Here is a 16079-nt window from a genome sequence, read left to right as displayed (position 1 = left end):
CATATGACACTAAAAAAATCCCCTGTATTCTTATGCTTGTGGTGCTATACAGTGGGAGAGGAGAGAGGAGAACCAGCTTCAGACATAGAGGAGGTGGCGTCACAGGAAGGCAGCAACATGTTTTCTATTCCCACTGGTGACAGGAAAAGAATCAGGAGTTTGCATTCCCATAGAGGAGGTATAAACTAGACATTAGAAAAACTGCACGGGGCAGGATATCAAACCTCACAGGGAGACTACCTGGGGATCTAGGGCACCACTTTTCTTGGTGGTTTCACATGCCAGGTAGAAAAACACCTCTCAGAGGAAGTGATATAGGGGAATGAGCTGTGATATCATCACTGAAGCCTCTTTTCCCTCTGGCCCATGCGGCGACTGGGTGATTATGTAAATGCAACAACTTTTATGTTAGGAGAATATCTTAGGCAGCTTAATACGCAGAAAGCCATTTTTATAGCCATGGTCTTAGGACAGGCACATTACAAACTCTTTTGCATCTAGACATGATGCAGAAAAGCTGCTGGATGTGAAAGGAAATAACCATTCCAACCCAGAGGATAGATAATTTTAAGGCTTACATATTTGGCCAAAAGTCAGGTGATTTTGGCCCACTTCACCACTAGGTTAACTGCTTGCTTACTTGATCTTTAAATTGCAGTTTCAATGTTGACCTATCCCCAGGCTCTCCCTAGTTTAACTATCAGCACAAAGATTTTTCGTTGCAATGCTAACATGCAGTAGTGGGCAATTGGGCTGTGGATCTCACTGGTTGTTCCACACTTCATTGCAACACAGTTGTCATTTGACCACTCCTCTCTAGTTCAGCTTTCTCCCAGGCCCCCAGACTTGCTTGGTGTTTTTTAGGAATGTGTGTTATGTTACAAATCTGCTGCTCCTGTGCCTGCAGATCAATAGTTAAACCCATATGTACGCTCCTGAGCAAATCTGCCTGTAGGGATTCTGGAAATGGACTGCTGTGGGACTATGTGCACCTACATCTCTGCAACCAGACTTTGAAAGAATGTTCCACAACACCTTTGTGCCTCAGTTTCCCTAAACATCAGAATGCTTATAATTCAAGTGGTAAGATGAAATCCTAGGACAATTTCTTATTTCATGGTCCAAGACAGAACCACCACCACTTAGCCACTTATATGCAAAAGACACTAAACGTTTGAAAAACTCCAATATCCCAATTCTTTTTGCAATGCAGCCAAAATCCAATGTTGAATTTTGTCCAGACTTAACATACTTTTATGTGCTTATAGCTCATGAAAAGTAACAGGGCTTATGCACATGTTTAAGTACTTTGCGAGATAGAAATGGGTTACGTACATGTGGTGATACTTCAGTGATAGCCTGTCCCTGTATGTGCTATGATAGAATAGTCAGGGTTAAGCAACTTTGAACCAGTTCACATTTTAGGGGCTGGGATATACTTATCTTCCCAGTGAGTCATGATTTCCTTGCTGTTAGCTATTAATAACCCTTGGAGGAACTTTTAAAGCTGATAACCATTTCCTATCATTTTTGGCATTTTAAACATGTTTTTATTTTATTTTCCCATTTCTCCCAGTCCCCCAAAGACAGCCAGATTCCCAGAACCCTTGTGGATTAAAGAGATCGCTTCCTGCCCTTCCCATCCTCCTGCTTCCTCCACCCTTTCCAGGCCAATAAAAGGACTTTAAATTATTGAGATCATCTTTTTCTTTTTTGGTTCTGTTCTGTTATTTTTAATGTGGTCAGTTACTTCTCATTTTCTGGCCCAGACCTTCATCTTCTCAGTAGACTAGATGTAATATGAACCAGTGAACTTTAAACACTTGGGGCCAGCAATAGCTTCAAGCAATGTATATTTAATTAAGCAATATATATTTAATTATATTTAACCTCCCAAGGATTAAAGTTCAAACACTGGCTGATAAGAAAGTTGCCCCTCTAGCTTATTCAAGTGCTGATTTTGTTAGGTTTTGCGATGCCCTTGCCTCTTTAGTTCAGGACGGGAGTATATGCAGCAACTGGAAGGGCCAGTCCATGAATATGGCAGAATTGAGAGTGATTTCACTTTGCAGTCCCACTTCTAAATTAAGCATGAAAGATGGGGGCTGGGGTAATCCTCAATACACTTTGTTCCTGCTCAGGATCAGCTTGCTTCCTGGAGCTAAGTCTTTTTTACAAAGGGGAATTTCAGCAAGTGGACATGTGCCGGGCAAAGAAAAATCTCTGCTATTTCACATAGTCTTTGAGGAAACCAGTGATGTCTCATTTGTCTAGAGCAAAAGTGGGAAACATGTTAACACAGATGCCCCCTGAAAGATGCAAACAGCAGAGAAGAAGATCTAGAGGGATTATCGGGATTGTGTTTTAAACACATTCCACCTCACAGATGTATGAGAGAGAGAATGGGGAAAAAGACCAGGAAAGCTCAAGATAAAACAACTTCCAGATGCAGCCCTTGCCCTGGTGCAGCCAGATCCCTGCTGCCCCTCCAACACAACATTTCAGCCTCTCAGAGCTCATTAGGATCTAAAAGAGGGTCATAGACAATAACTGTGTGCCTTAAATCTTGTCCATCTTACAGGCATCTTGTCTCAAGCAATCAAAGGCAGCCTATGCTGGCACAGCCAAGTAATTAGCCGGCTGTGCTTCCAGCTGGTTTGCAGGCACATGGCAGGTTAAACAATAAATAAATCAGATTAGGCTGAAATCTGTTAAGCAAGAGTGGTCCTGGCATTCAAAGCCATTTCTTCAAAGCATTGCAGATCAGTGCTTGGGTTTTATTTTCCAAAGCCTGTTATCATGTGTATGGCTACATGGTACTTTGCAGACAGACACAAATTCATTTTGCCTGAGTTTTGAGTAGGAGCTTTAGACCAGAAGCAATATAACCTCCTGAGAGGGCAGTTATAGAACTCTGGTTGGCTTGTGGCTGATCCAAGGCCTGAATAGAGAAATCTGCTATCTTGCGTGGAAGGAATTTTCCTTGCATGACCTGGGGAAATACTAGTGCTCATTTGCAAACCTCACACCCTTCATCCAAATGAACATTACCCATTCTAACCGCTCTGTGGGCTTCCCTGTCTGCTGCAAAAGTGTTTTATCAGAAGCTTAAGGTCTGTGCATGAAAGAGTATGGGTTATTTCTTTGTTGAAGTTGAAGAGTCATTGAAATTCATGAGAAGAGGAAAGGTGTCTTTTCTTAGTAAATAAAATAATTGTTGCCTATTTCTCTGGGATGTAGGGATTTAGAAGCAAGAGAGATTTGCCTTCATTCCAATGGAGCTGACTCCACTCTCAGCTCTCTGACATGGTCCTACCATGCTTGGAGGAAATGCTTCACCTTGGAGAAGAGCCCAAAACCACTTTCACCCTCCATCTCCAACAGTTCCTCCAGAAGTCTCTGCCCCTGGTCCCTTACATCTGCATCTGTACCTAAGGAGTCTGAGATGTCCCAGATGGCCACATTGATGAGCAACAAAGGAGAGGACAAATTGCATCAAGTCACTGGAGCTTCTGGAGGAAGACTATGTGTACAAAGAATCTCTGGGGAAATCCAGGGGTCCCATTAAGTGGAAAGGGACCACTTTCTTTCTGGAAACACTTCCTAAAGCCTAAGTTATAGAAAATCCCTTTAATTCTGCTTCTACATAGTTTCAACTGTCGTAACATCTACTAGTCCCAGATCTTGACTTCTTGTGCTCAGCATTGTATCAGCAGATCTGAGAAATGTGGTCCCTGGCCACAGAACACACAATGTCATGCCACCACACAAAAAGTGACAAGCAACTCTGAAGTGAAAGGAAACCCACTTGATATCTTGATCCTGCTTCCCTTCCAAACTGAAGTGGAGGAGCAAACAAAAAATTTAGAAAGTGAACCTGATGATAAATGCTACCTGCCTCTTTCTTGACACAGTCCATGAAGAAATGTTTCTATAGCAGTCAAGATGCTATCTCTCATTTTCCTTGTGTTTTCTCATGTGCTTTTCCACACAGGCTTTAATGAAATTCTCATAAAAAATGACTAATTATCAGCAAGGCTAAATGACAATGCTATAAAGCAAAGATTTTTCAATACCCAAGTTGCAGGCAGTTTCTAAACCATTTAGCTTCTTTTCCCATACCTCCTGGCTGCCTCTTTGCTTTGGGGGAAGCAATCAAGAATCTGCCCAAATCAAAATATGCAGCTTCTTTCCCCAGAGAAAATACATACATCACAGTTAGTGAGTTGCTTATAGAAGAACTTTTGAATGTCTTCAGGCCGTGTTTTGCCTCCTGGAGTGATCTTCTTTCCCTCTTCATAGTACCTCACTGGCCAGGCACATTTCTACTTAGTCAGGAGTTGTTCTACTTAGTGGGATAAATATCTCCTTTAAAATTATTTTCAGATGGAAATAATGGGTTCTCTTTCACTCTCTCTTCTCCCTCCCCCATCTCCTCTGTGGAATACTCACCATAGGCTGCATTTAGAGATGGTGAAAATTTGTCATGATTTTATCTTGTTGGAAATCTGTCAGAAATCCAAAGACTTTTTTTCCCCCATAAAATCCCTCCAAATTTCTTCTTTTTTTTCCCCTTCTAAAACCAAACAAAATAGTTTTCTTGGAGGAGAGAAGGTCAGAGCCCAGCTGCTTTGAGATCTCATTCTCTGTCTGTGCCAGGATGGCTGTAGTTTTCCCATTTCTTCCCCAATAAGTGCAGGAAAGGTTGTCTGTCAGCAGGGACATGCTCAGAGGCACAAGACCATCCTGACGTTGTTGGTACTTGGCAGGTCAGTAGCTGGTGCCTTGTTTGGATTTGCCATTCTGATAACTAGTGACAGTTTAGGATCCCACCCTTCCTTCCTATCGTTGGCTGATTCTGTGCTTATCTGACTGCATTCAGGATGGCTCCTTGAACTATCTTTATCAATGATAGATCTAGCAGGGGTTGATGGAGATATTTCATGGGTTTGGCAGTTGGAGCTGGGGTGGTGCTAAATATCCTCTCACTCAGCTGACCCTAAAAAATAAAACTGATGAAGCACACACTCACAAATCCCTTAACTCGGCAATGCTGACATACCACATTGTGAGTGTTAAGAAGAAGATGTTAAATAAGGTTGATTTTCATCCACTGCTTAAGATTTTCAATTTACTCTGACTCTTAGACATTAAGTTAAATTCCCAGACATATATGAAAACATGCATCTAGCCACCTAACCTTCCCTGTTTATATTTATAGGTTGTTTAAAATCTGTGACATAATCCTATATTTCTCTGATTTAATTTTGTTTCCCCAAGTCCTTGAAGAGAATGGACTAAATTTGGATTGCATTTGGCTGGAGGCTGTACTTGCAAGAAGCCAGATTTGCTGTCCAAAGAACTGGGCCAAATATTAAGGACAGATAACTTAGCAGTGGTAGATCAGTTCTGTTGTTTCTCATTTCCCACTTCACCCTCTTCTCTGATCTCCCAACCCAAGACGAAAATCAGCTTCTAATCCTGACTTCTAGTAGGCAAAAATGGGATGGATTCCTCTCTCGACACCCAGCCACTTTTGTGCACCAGACAGAAGGAGAGGTATATGATACACCTCACCTGCCTGTTCTGGCTCTCTGCCATTTTCTCCAACAGTTTGTCTCTGCCAACTTTTGGGAGGACTCAAGCCGGGTGGTGGGAAACTCTTCATTAGAAGGAGCACTTCACTATGGCATCCTTATTGTGTCATACCCCACATCACCCCATGGATATCCCCAGAATTATTGCCAGGAGTTAGAGAGCACCAGGGACTCCTTCCCTGCTAAGCTGTGTGTCAGCTTTTGCTTTGACCATGATTCTACATTCACAACAGAGAGACTTATTTATTTATTTATATTTATTTAGATTTGAGCATCTTAGTTCTTCTGTAGTGAGCATTGGCTGCAGGCCCACAGCCAGATGGAACTGAACTGCTTTCTAAGAAAAACATGAGGAAGGGAATTGCATTTTCATGTTGTAATTTTTTCATAGGGGTATTTATTTCCAGTGCTCTTTTTCCCCCTCTCACTCCTCCCCCACTTCTGGAATTTGGTGTACAAAAGTCAAAGAAGCTATCAAACTGCTGCTGCTGTTGCTAGTTTGGTTTGCATTTGGTTTTAATACTGAAAGATTTGGGGCAGACAGCTCCAGAAAGGGAAATCCACAGAATGGGCAGTGAAAGCAGTGACATATTGCATCATGGTGTTCAGGTCCAGTGAAGAAGAGGAGTCTTTTGAGTGGCTCTTTTATATAGCTTCACAGTACTTTTGCTTCTTGTGAGCCTGCAGAAGAGTCCTTTATGCTCTGAGAGGGACTGGTCGGGATCTATTAACTCCTTTCATCCATCTAAACTGACAAAGAGCCATCAAGTGGTAACTTTATGTCATTACGATGTGGGCTAAATTAAAAGTGGATATTGAAGGTTCTACATGGAATTTTTACATCCCAAAGAACCAATTCTAATTTAGTACAGGAATCAGCTCCATTCAAACCAGTATTACTAGCCTGAGTTTTCTCCTTAAGTCTCTTCTTTGTCAGTAAATATATTTCAAGTGCCCAAACAAACCAGATATGTTTTCTGAATGTCAAATGTTTCTCTTTCTTGTTGAAACAGAACAATCCCAAATGCCTGCTATTCAGTTCCCTCAGCACAAAAGCTGGCTGAGGTAGTATGCAGTTGTTTTACTATTCTGCTTTTCTAGAACACAAATGCAGCATTTTGTTCACAATCAGTTTGAACATGTCTTTTTTTTTTTTGACTGAAGAAAACCTAAGAAGATCAAATGCCTCTGGTTTAGCTACATTTTTGCAACAAATGATGACTATGAAATATACCTTTTCATTCTTTGGTGAAATAAAACACTGTGGCTTTAAAGTGTACTTTATCAAAACTTATTGCATGAGCAGGCATTTCTTCAGAATTTCGATGTGTGTCTTGACTTCGTAGGACCCATAAGTCTTGAGCATTTAAAAATTCATTCTCTCACTCATTTTTTCATGTCTCTGGGCAGTAGGGAGGAAAGATTAAACAAGCATTATGGGTTGATTTATCTGATTTCCATCATGACATAGATCTCTTTCACAGAGAATGAGGAGGAGCAACTTTGCCTCTAAAAGCAAGACACCGTATTTATGACCACTACAAAGGGCTCTCTGACTGTCTCAGGGAGTAGGAGCAGAGACTTCACAGAGCAGTGAATTTCTTTGCAAAAAGATTAAACAAAGTTAGCTTATATTGTTCTGCAGCCCTTTCTGGGGCTGATGTATTCAAAACCATGACTTGAGCTGAAGAGATAAAGGGTCATTACAGCTTACAAAATATTACAAGTAGAATCAAGACATTTTCTTTCTGAAAAGAGCTGAGCAATGCAAACGAGCTAATCACATAGATTAGTTGGCTGACCTCTAATTACCCAGAGATTGTACAAGAAAGACTTGATAGTGTTCCCTTCACAGGTTCAAAGGCACTGACCTTAAAAACTCATCCCCTGCTGATTTTGAGAGAGCTCAGAGTCTGCAGCACACCCACTGTTGTAGGATGCTGCAGCTGCAGCCAAGCTGCTCTCTCCCAAGCTTCTGCTTCCCTTTCCTAGTCATGAGGTTGCAGGATTAAATGTGTAAGAGATGGCTTGAGGATTTATTTTGATTTTATTTCAGGCATGAGGTATTCACTGTTGTAAAGTGCATGACCCCAAGGAATGCTCCTTGCCACTGCTGTCAACCTCTATGCTAAAAGTGACAATACAGTCTGTAAACACATTGGAGAGTAGATGCCTTGTCAGAAGAGAACAGGAGGCTTTCATTTTGTAAAGGTTCTTCATTTCCAAAGGTCACCTTTTGCATACCATTTGTTTCTAATCCCTTGGTTGCTGGTTTGGAAACAAACAAGTGGCAGAAAAGAACAAGGAGGCAGAACAGTTTGAAGGGAAAAGGGCAGAATGAGCTCATGCACCTAGAGCTGGTAATGATTTCTGGTGCTGAGTGGTTGTTTTTGTGGTTGGGGTTCATCCAAGTAGTTTCTGTAGAATGGAGAGACATACAGTATATTTGTGTACCATTCAAGCATCCTGTACATTCAGAGCAAATGAAGCTGAGAAGGCAGTTCCTCATAGATCTGCTTCAAATGTATTGTTTGTGACTTTTTCCATGCTTGGCCAAATAACATTATTACACATTGCCAAACTCCTCAAAGCCTTTACTCTTCTGATGTAACAGAAATCTGGAAAGCCTCCTTAATGCTGGCTTATAATACACCCCTATTTTAACCTGGAGGAGGCATTTTTTCACAGACAATTGTTTCCTGTAATTAGTCTCTCTGCCGAGACTATCAGAAAGTGAATAAAACAATATTAATTTTAATGGTCATTTCTGTAACATAGGTACCTCCCCTGCAAACAGAGGGTGAAAAAATGGGAAAACTATAAAATGGGAATGAGAGAAAGAGAGAGATGTACATGTGGAAGAACAGCACACAGTTAGTTCCTGTGCATGTTCTTTCCTCAGCAACAAATAAGAAAATTAGACATCAGGAAAAAAAAAGAATCTAAAATACTCTCTCAGTGTGATTTCCTCTGGCTCTTCAAAAAGAGGAGTGTTGTTTTGCATTCCCCTTTGGTTTTCCATCTATTTGATTTGTGTGAAATTTGGGACAGAAAAGTAACCTTTCTTTGATACATTCTTCACAGATGCATAAGCAGTCACAGGATCAATGATGCTCCTTCTCCAACAAAGAGCTTTTTTGTCCCCAGGTTTCCAGTTCAAGGAAAATAATTCACAAAAATGAAAACAAGGGGCAAAAGGTATTACAATATTGCTAATGAAATACTTCTCAAGAGAGAGCTTAAGAAAAATCCAGCATCTTTAGCATTGGGTTTTAATTTCTCTTTGTAAGAAGGATTGAAAAGCAGATTCTGGATATTCTTTTTGGGCATAAAGAGAAATGTTTGGAAATTGGGTTGGTCAGTTGCTGATGCCAGTAGTGAGCATTCAGGACAGTGATTATATGGTCTAGGTACATGTAAGTGTCTTATTTTACGCCTGTGTACCAACAAGTGAATGATAGCACTATAAGAATATAATCTGTATAAAATATTAATGAATTACATAAAACATTTTGTCCCAAGCAGATTACATGTAATTACATGAAGAAGTGGAAGCATCTGCATGTAATCTACAGTCCTGTGAAAACAACAGGGGGTATAGGAGTAACTAAAATTTCTGAAAAAAAAACAAGGAAAACACCTCCTAGAACAATTCAAAGTTTACTGATGTCCATGTTAAGACACATTCTCAGTGCCTAGGACTAGCAAGACTGTACATCTGGGATCCTGCAGACAGACCTTTTCTGCTGTTTTAATTCTGGGAATTACTTTATTATCTCCTCACAAGTGAACTGCTCAAGACTTCTCCATTGCCTGCTAACAACTGCAACAGTGCAGTGTTCTATGTGCAGTGGCCACAACTGCCACAACCCACTTCCAGCAGATGTAACCCCTCACTGGTTTTAATAAGTCAGCTGTTTGGTTTAACCCTGTCATCTTCTTCTGCCCTTTCATCTGCTGCAGTTGTAGTGGCCATTCACCTACCAGCCCTACCCAAGAGCTGGCACTTTCCTGCCCACAATAGACAGCAGAGAAATCACCTTCAGTATCTTTTTCTTTGCATAGTGGAGTCCCACTTTTGTGTGAGAAGTTAATGAGGGGAGCCTTCAGGTTAGAAGTTGTTTCTCCTGGAGATGTAAAGTCTCATTTTCTTGTTAAGGCAGGAGGAGTCCTTCTCCACTCTCTGAGAACTTCAGGACACAAGTGGGTCTGTCTGCAAACTGCACACCCATCTCTGCATTGAACAAAAGTGAACCAGTGAATGTGAATACCTTCTCTTGAGCTTAGAGGAAATTTACTTTCTGATTGTCCTCACAGTTGTATCTCTAACATGAATTTTCTGAGGCATCACAGTGTACTAAGGGCACCATGGCATGTAAGATAGCTAAACCCTACAAGCCTTATTTTTCATGGTCATGTGACATCTTTGTAGAAACCTCCAGTAATGAGGTTTGAGGCAGTTCCTGTTCCTTTTTATATTAAGTCTGTAACCACAAGATGTCAAATTCATTATTTTCCTATGATCTGTCTGCATATCACCTATAGGAAACAGCTTCCAGCATCCTCATGTGATAGAGATAAGCAAGGTGTGAGTGGACAGACCACACTTTCTTAGGTTTCCTATGTCTTTCTGGGAAGGAGAAAGCTCCCTGGATTCATGTCTCTGTTTTGATATATTGCCCTTAAGATGATAAGTGGCAAAAGAGGTATAGCTGAAAATTACTCTAAGGTGAATTGACCGTAGCAGCTTTATTCTCTCGGGTTACCTCAGAATGTGGATAAAGGTTTTTCACACTTACATTGCATTTTTTAAGCCAGTTCAGAAGGAAATGGAACCTTGTAGTTGAATATGCCTTTTCTCACCAATGACAGAAGAAGCCATGAGAAGCATAGGCTGGAGGAAGGAGATGCAGGAAAGTCTGTGTCCAGCAAGAAAAGACAGAGAATTGACAGGTGCCAAGGGAAGAATGGTCTTGGCCACCTGGAGAAGAACCCCAGAAACAGCCACCCTTGGGACCATGTCACTGTGATTTCTTTTTGCCTGCATGGTAGCACAAGTTACCTTTGTAGGTTTTTATGAGTGGCAGTGTCTTTTCAGTGATGCTGAGGTTGACCACTCTCAAGTTTATTGACCAATATTGAGGTTGACCACTCTCAAGCTTATTATTACAGATATTATTTCAGATAAATTCTGAAACCCTAGATGTATTTTCAATAAAGAAAAGAATTTGCACATTCATTATGAAAAAAACCCAAATGCTTTGACTGTCCAAGTCAGGGAGTATGTGATGTTAGTCTGTTAGGAGAGAGGTTTCACATGCTGACTTTCGGAAGACACAAGGGGAAAATGCCAAACTAGAATTCTCAAGAGTACTTCTCACCCTGATAAGAGTAAGAGATACATATATTGAAGGAGAAGTCACTGTTATAAACTGTTGTCATTCCTCTATGACTGTTTGCAATGTTGAGCCCTTATTAAAACAAAAACAAAAACTAATTTCCTGGGAACACTCAATTAAAATAGCAACCCAAGTGAGAAAAAACCCCTATATTTACTTCTCATAGTGACAGAAACTCTTGCAAGTGTGTGGCCTCAGGGAAACTTTAAGATTCAAAAATCAGATTATATACTAAAAGAATAATCTTCATTATTACTATCTTTAATATTAACATTATCATTATTTTGAATGTTGCTGCATGTTTTTTAATGTTTGAGACTGTCAGGGCTCTATTTCTATGGATTGCATTGTTCTGAGAGAGAAGAAAAATTTCTATGTTTATAATTTAAAGTAATCAGAACAATAGCCAGAAAATTATCCTGACTGCAAATCAGGAATGAAATGTACCACATAAAGTGTTTTAATTTAAACCCCTAGAGCAGGTACAACAGAAAAGATAAAACCCATTCTATGAAAAACTAATTCAAGCAAAATATCTGCTTTAAATTGCTTCCTTATTTTTCTTCTAGAGTTGTTCCTAAAACAGGAAAGGATTTTTCAGTGCAGTGCGTTCATCCTGAGTGTCCTTTTTAATCTCATTCACAATACTCATAGCTCTTAGCTTCAACCAAGCTCACCCATATAGTTATTTCAATTTTAGTGCTCTTCATAGAAATATCTTGTTCTCCCAGCATCACAGCCACCAATAACATCAAGAGCAATCCAGCTTCATTTTTAGTAAAGGAAAAAATGTAAATCAGTTGGGAATAATTTTATTTGGTACAAATATCCTCTGGATTCCAGTGCCAGGTATAAGCTCTAGATCAACCTGTAGAAGAACAAAATGGGAGAGAAATTAAAATTCAAGATCTTCATTGATCTTGAAGTTGTCTGGTACCAGTCACCATGCTCCAGATCTGAGTTGCCCGTGAGTGCAGCCACCAGGAAAAAGAAATTAAAATCACCATGAAGCTGTTAAATCTGCTCAAATGCCTCACTTTCAATGTTCAGATGTGATGTTGTCAAAGGTTTAGATACAGACTCGTGATTCTAGAAGACCCTGTTGCACTTCAAAATGTTATCTTTAAGAACACAAAAGAAGACAAATCTTTCATTTAGCACAATGGATCATTTCAGTGCCTACAAAGCAGAAAAGAAGTTTCAGAACAATGGTTTGCAGTATCTGCCTTGTCTGTCAGTTCCATACCACTCTCACATCAATGCATTTGCTCTTTCCCTGCGGGTGAAGTGATGGGCATTTAGTACTGAGATAACTACGACTTCCTAACCACATACTGCATGAAAGTGAATCACTGGGAGCTATTGCCCAGAGGCAGTCAGACCATTTTGACAAGCATAAATTCACAATCTCAGACAGAAACTAAATTGAAGGCAGATATTTGTCAGCTTTTCCCTTTTCTCCACGCTTTTTGACCAGCTGTGCTATTGATCCAGGCTCCCTGGAGCTGTCCACAGCTGCATTTTCCACATTGCCTTTACCTGACTGATATTTATGATATGCCTTGGGACTACTGCTTACCAGAGGGAGTGATTTAGCAGACTGTGTATGGCAGGACTGTAGACCACGACAGGTGCACTCAACACTAGGTGGCTTTCTTACCAGAACTGATTTACTACTAAGTTCATGACTCTTTAATGAATTCATTTTAAGGTCTCTTTTCTATGTCATTGGACAAGTGCAGCCTTGTGGACAGAAAAACTGGTGACTGAAACGTTTCTGAGGGGAGCATTTTTTCTTACATGAGGGGCAAAAGCTGATATCATGGACCTTGACCTGTGCTCTCAGGAGAATGGTGGTTCACAAATGTTCAATAATACCCCTCTGTCTGGGCTGCATTTCTGCTGTACCCAACACCCTTTCATAAGTCAAAAGCCATCTAATTTTCTCTGGATGCTTCCCAGACACCAAGTCCACTTTGAAAACGGCAGTCTACAAATAAACTTATAAATAGAAAAAAAAAAAAACAACAAAACAACAAGGACCAGCACACCTGCCTTCAGAAACATAGCAGCCATCCAAAACACTCCTTGAAATGTGTAATATTCAGCCAAACCTCCAGACACTATCAGATTGGTAGCGAATAGAATATTCTTGATAACCCCAGTGACAGCCCCTAAACATTCAGCAAACAAAGCTACTCCTCCACAGACAGAGATCACAAATACAAATGAGTCTCCTGAAGAACATATGCAAAATGCACTACAGTAAAAGAAAAACCCTATTAACAGCATACTTAGTTATAACATTTCAAGTTAGATATGAGTCTGTCCAGAACATCCTGAAACTACCCCCTCTGCTAGATGATGATCATTTGAGAGAAATTGTCCTCAAAGTTTCCCTTTGAACTTTCCAAATTGCCTTTGCCTCACCAAATAGTTTATTAGAAGCAAAATTTCTTATGGCAAACGTATCCCAAACAGAGCTAGGCCATGCCAAAGCAATAGATTTAAAACTTGCTGACACATGTACATACCCTATAGAATAAGAGCCCCATTCCTATCCAAAAGAAACCATCAAAGCTTTGCATCCTAAATGTACTCATTCCAGAACATGATCTATTCTATCCAAAGCACCAAATGCCCTTGTGGAAAGTATGTGGGGGAAACCCCTCAACCACTGTGCACCACAACATCTTCATGCAGACATATTGTGAAAGACAGAAACAGCCATTGGTAGAACATTTCTCAAAATACAAGTACTTTCTGTTTGACTTCTTAGTCTTGATCTTCAAAGGCATTCCACAAAACACCTTCAAAAGATGAGCTTTGGATGTCAAATTCCTACTCCTACTTCATTCTTGAAATCACAGCACAATGATTTTATGTCACATTTTTTTCTATGCTACAGCCAAAGCACCTCCCATCTCTCTCTGTGATAGAGAAAATATTAACTTACCACTTCTGTTAACATATCTTTCATTTGCATAGGTACAAAATACCCTTGGATCACCAAATATCAAGCTGACTGTCACAATTCAGTCCAAGCTGCAAAACAAGTTTCACCCATCTTTATTAGTTGGAATGTTGCTTCTTCAGTTTCAGGCCCAAGAAAGGCCTGATCTTTGTTTCTTATCAGTTGCTCTAACCAGGGATGTCATCTGTCCCTGCAAATCTCTGCTTGCTTCTTTCATCAATGATGGTGTTATTGTAGCTGTGGGACTAGTCCCTCTATCTAAACAAACAAAAAGCAGACATGTAATAGGCTCAAGTCAATCTGTTTCTCTGCAAAATCCATTTATCACAGACAGCTCATATTTTTTTCAGAGGCTAGTTCAGTCCTTTGTATCCTTCATAGGTTTGTGAGCAAGAATGCCACTTTACCCAGAAATCTTCATCTCCAGTGGATTAACATGCCCCTCTAGAATGGTAAAGAAGGTATCCTTGCTGCTAGACACCAAAGGCCAGATTTGAATGAGGGAAGAAGCGAGAACAAGTGCAGTGTCAATCCTAACCTTCAATGATGCTGCACCACAAAGTAACACCTCTTGCTTAACACGTGTTGGTCAGTGACAACATAAACTTTCATTTTGTTGCTGTTTCCATTCCCTGTCAACATCACCTCAAACTTACTGCAGTTTTAATAGGACAAAAGAGGGGAACATAACTAACCAGAGTGACATTGATCCATTTATCAACACACAGAAAGAGAAAATAAGGCTGAGAGCAATTCTTGTGAGCTGCAGTTTGGCTGGACTAATGAGTGATTACACTCTACAGACTGGAAGAACCAACATGACTAGACTTTGTGGAAAAAGATGGTTTTAAATTATGCTATTTTGTCACGTAATCAGAGAGCAGTCTGCCTGTGTGGGGGAATTATTATGAGATAATTCTTGGAAGCTTGCTAATCATGTCATTGCTTTTCAGAATTCAGCTTATGCTCTAAACCCTCATGGAATTTATTAAGATGGACCACTTTTATGCTTCAGGTTCCCCCATTCCAAGGCAGACATGGAAATTGCTACACCAGGGAATTCTGACAACCTCTCTCTTTTGATAGCTTTGTTATCAAAAAGCAAAGAGTGGCTGGATGATTCAAGGGAAAGCATAAGCCTCCCAGTACAACACTAACTATAGAAAAGAAATTTTTTGCCAGACCATCATACATGCTATGTATGCTGCAGCATGAGGCTGTGACTCACTTATAATTTTTCTAAAGCATACAAAATGTAAAGCCTAGAGTGTTAGACTGTAAAGGACGTCTGCTTTTCTTCTATGTGGGCCAGCCAGGACCCTTCTCAATGTGAGAAACTGGGCAGCTTCAACTCATGAATGTCAGTGTCTTCACTAGGACACCTGAATCACTGGCTATTTCAGATACTTCATAAGCCTACGGCAAGGGTGGCTGCATAAGAGGGTGTCCCTTTCCAAAAACTGAATCTTGACGAGTTTGACTAGTCCATTATCTGTCATAAATCCTCAAAAAGGGTCCTTAGAGCATCCAGAAATAATTCTGAATCTGCATATTTATACAATTGGTAGGCACAAGCCTCTCCTCTTTCCTGTGGAATCATACATCTCCATTCTACATGGATAAGGTGTGTTATTCCCATTTAAGAGCTAGGTGAAATGAGAAAGAAGAGATCATTTGCCCCAGGGAACTCAAAATTTCCAGCTAAATATAATTTGTCCCCTTGAGTTGCAGAACTTCGTGGGTTTGGTTTTTTTCCCTCCAGGCTTGGCAATATGACAGAAAGACTCCTACATAGAGCAGAGCAGAGAGAACAACACTTTATTCTCCGTCCATTGCCTGCAATAAAGATAACCATTCAAGCAGAGCTGTCTGCACATAGAGAGGGATTTTATGGCCTCAAGGTCTCTGCTTCTAGCAGGTGCAGCCCAGGATACTAGGAAGGGTAGGAAGGGTTAAAACAGCACTTGGTTCTGGAAGATGTACAGGAATTGGAGAAGACAGAGGAATTTGCTGGATCCCGGAGTGCATGAATTTAATAACTTAAATTATCCCATTCTACCTAGAGAGGACAGGGCTTGAACTATTCACATGATAGAAGGGGGAAGAGAT

Source organism: Myiozetetes cayanensis, unplaced genomic scaffold (assembly GCF_022539395.1).
Source record: "Myiozetetes cayanensis isolate MyiCay16 unplaced genomic scaffold, myiCay2020 scf9, whole genome shotgun sequence".
Lineage (NCBI taxonomy): Eukaryota > Metazoa > Chordata > Aves > Passeriformes > Tyrannidae > Myiozetetes > Myiozetetes cayanensis.
Note: the sequence above shows the minus strand (reverse complement) of the source record.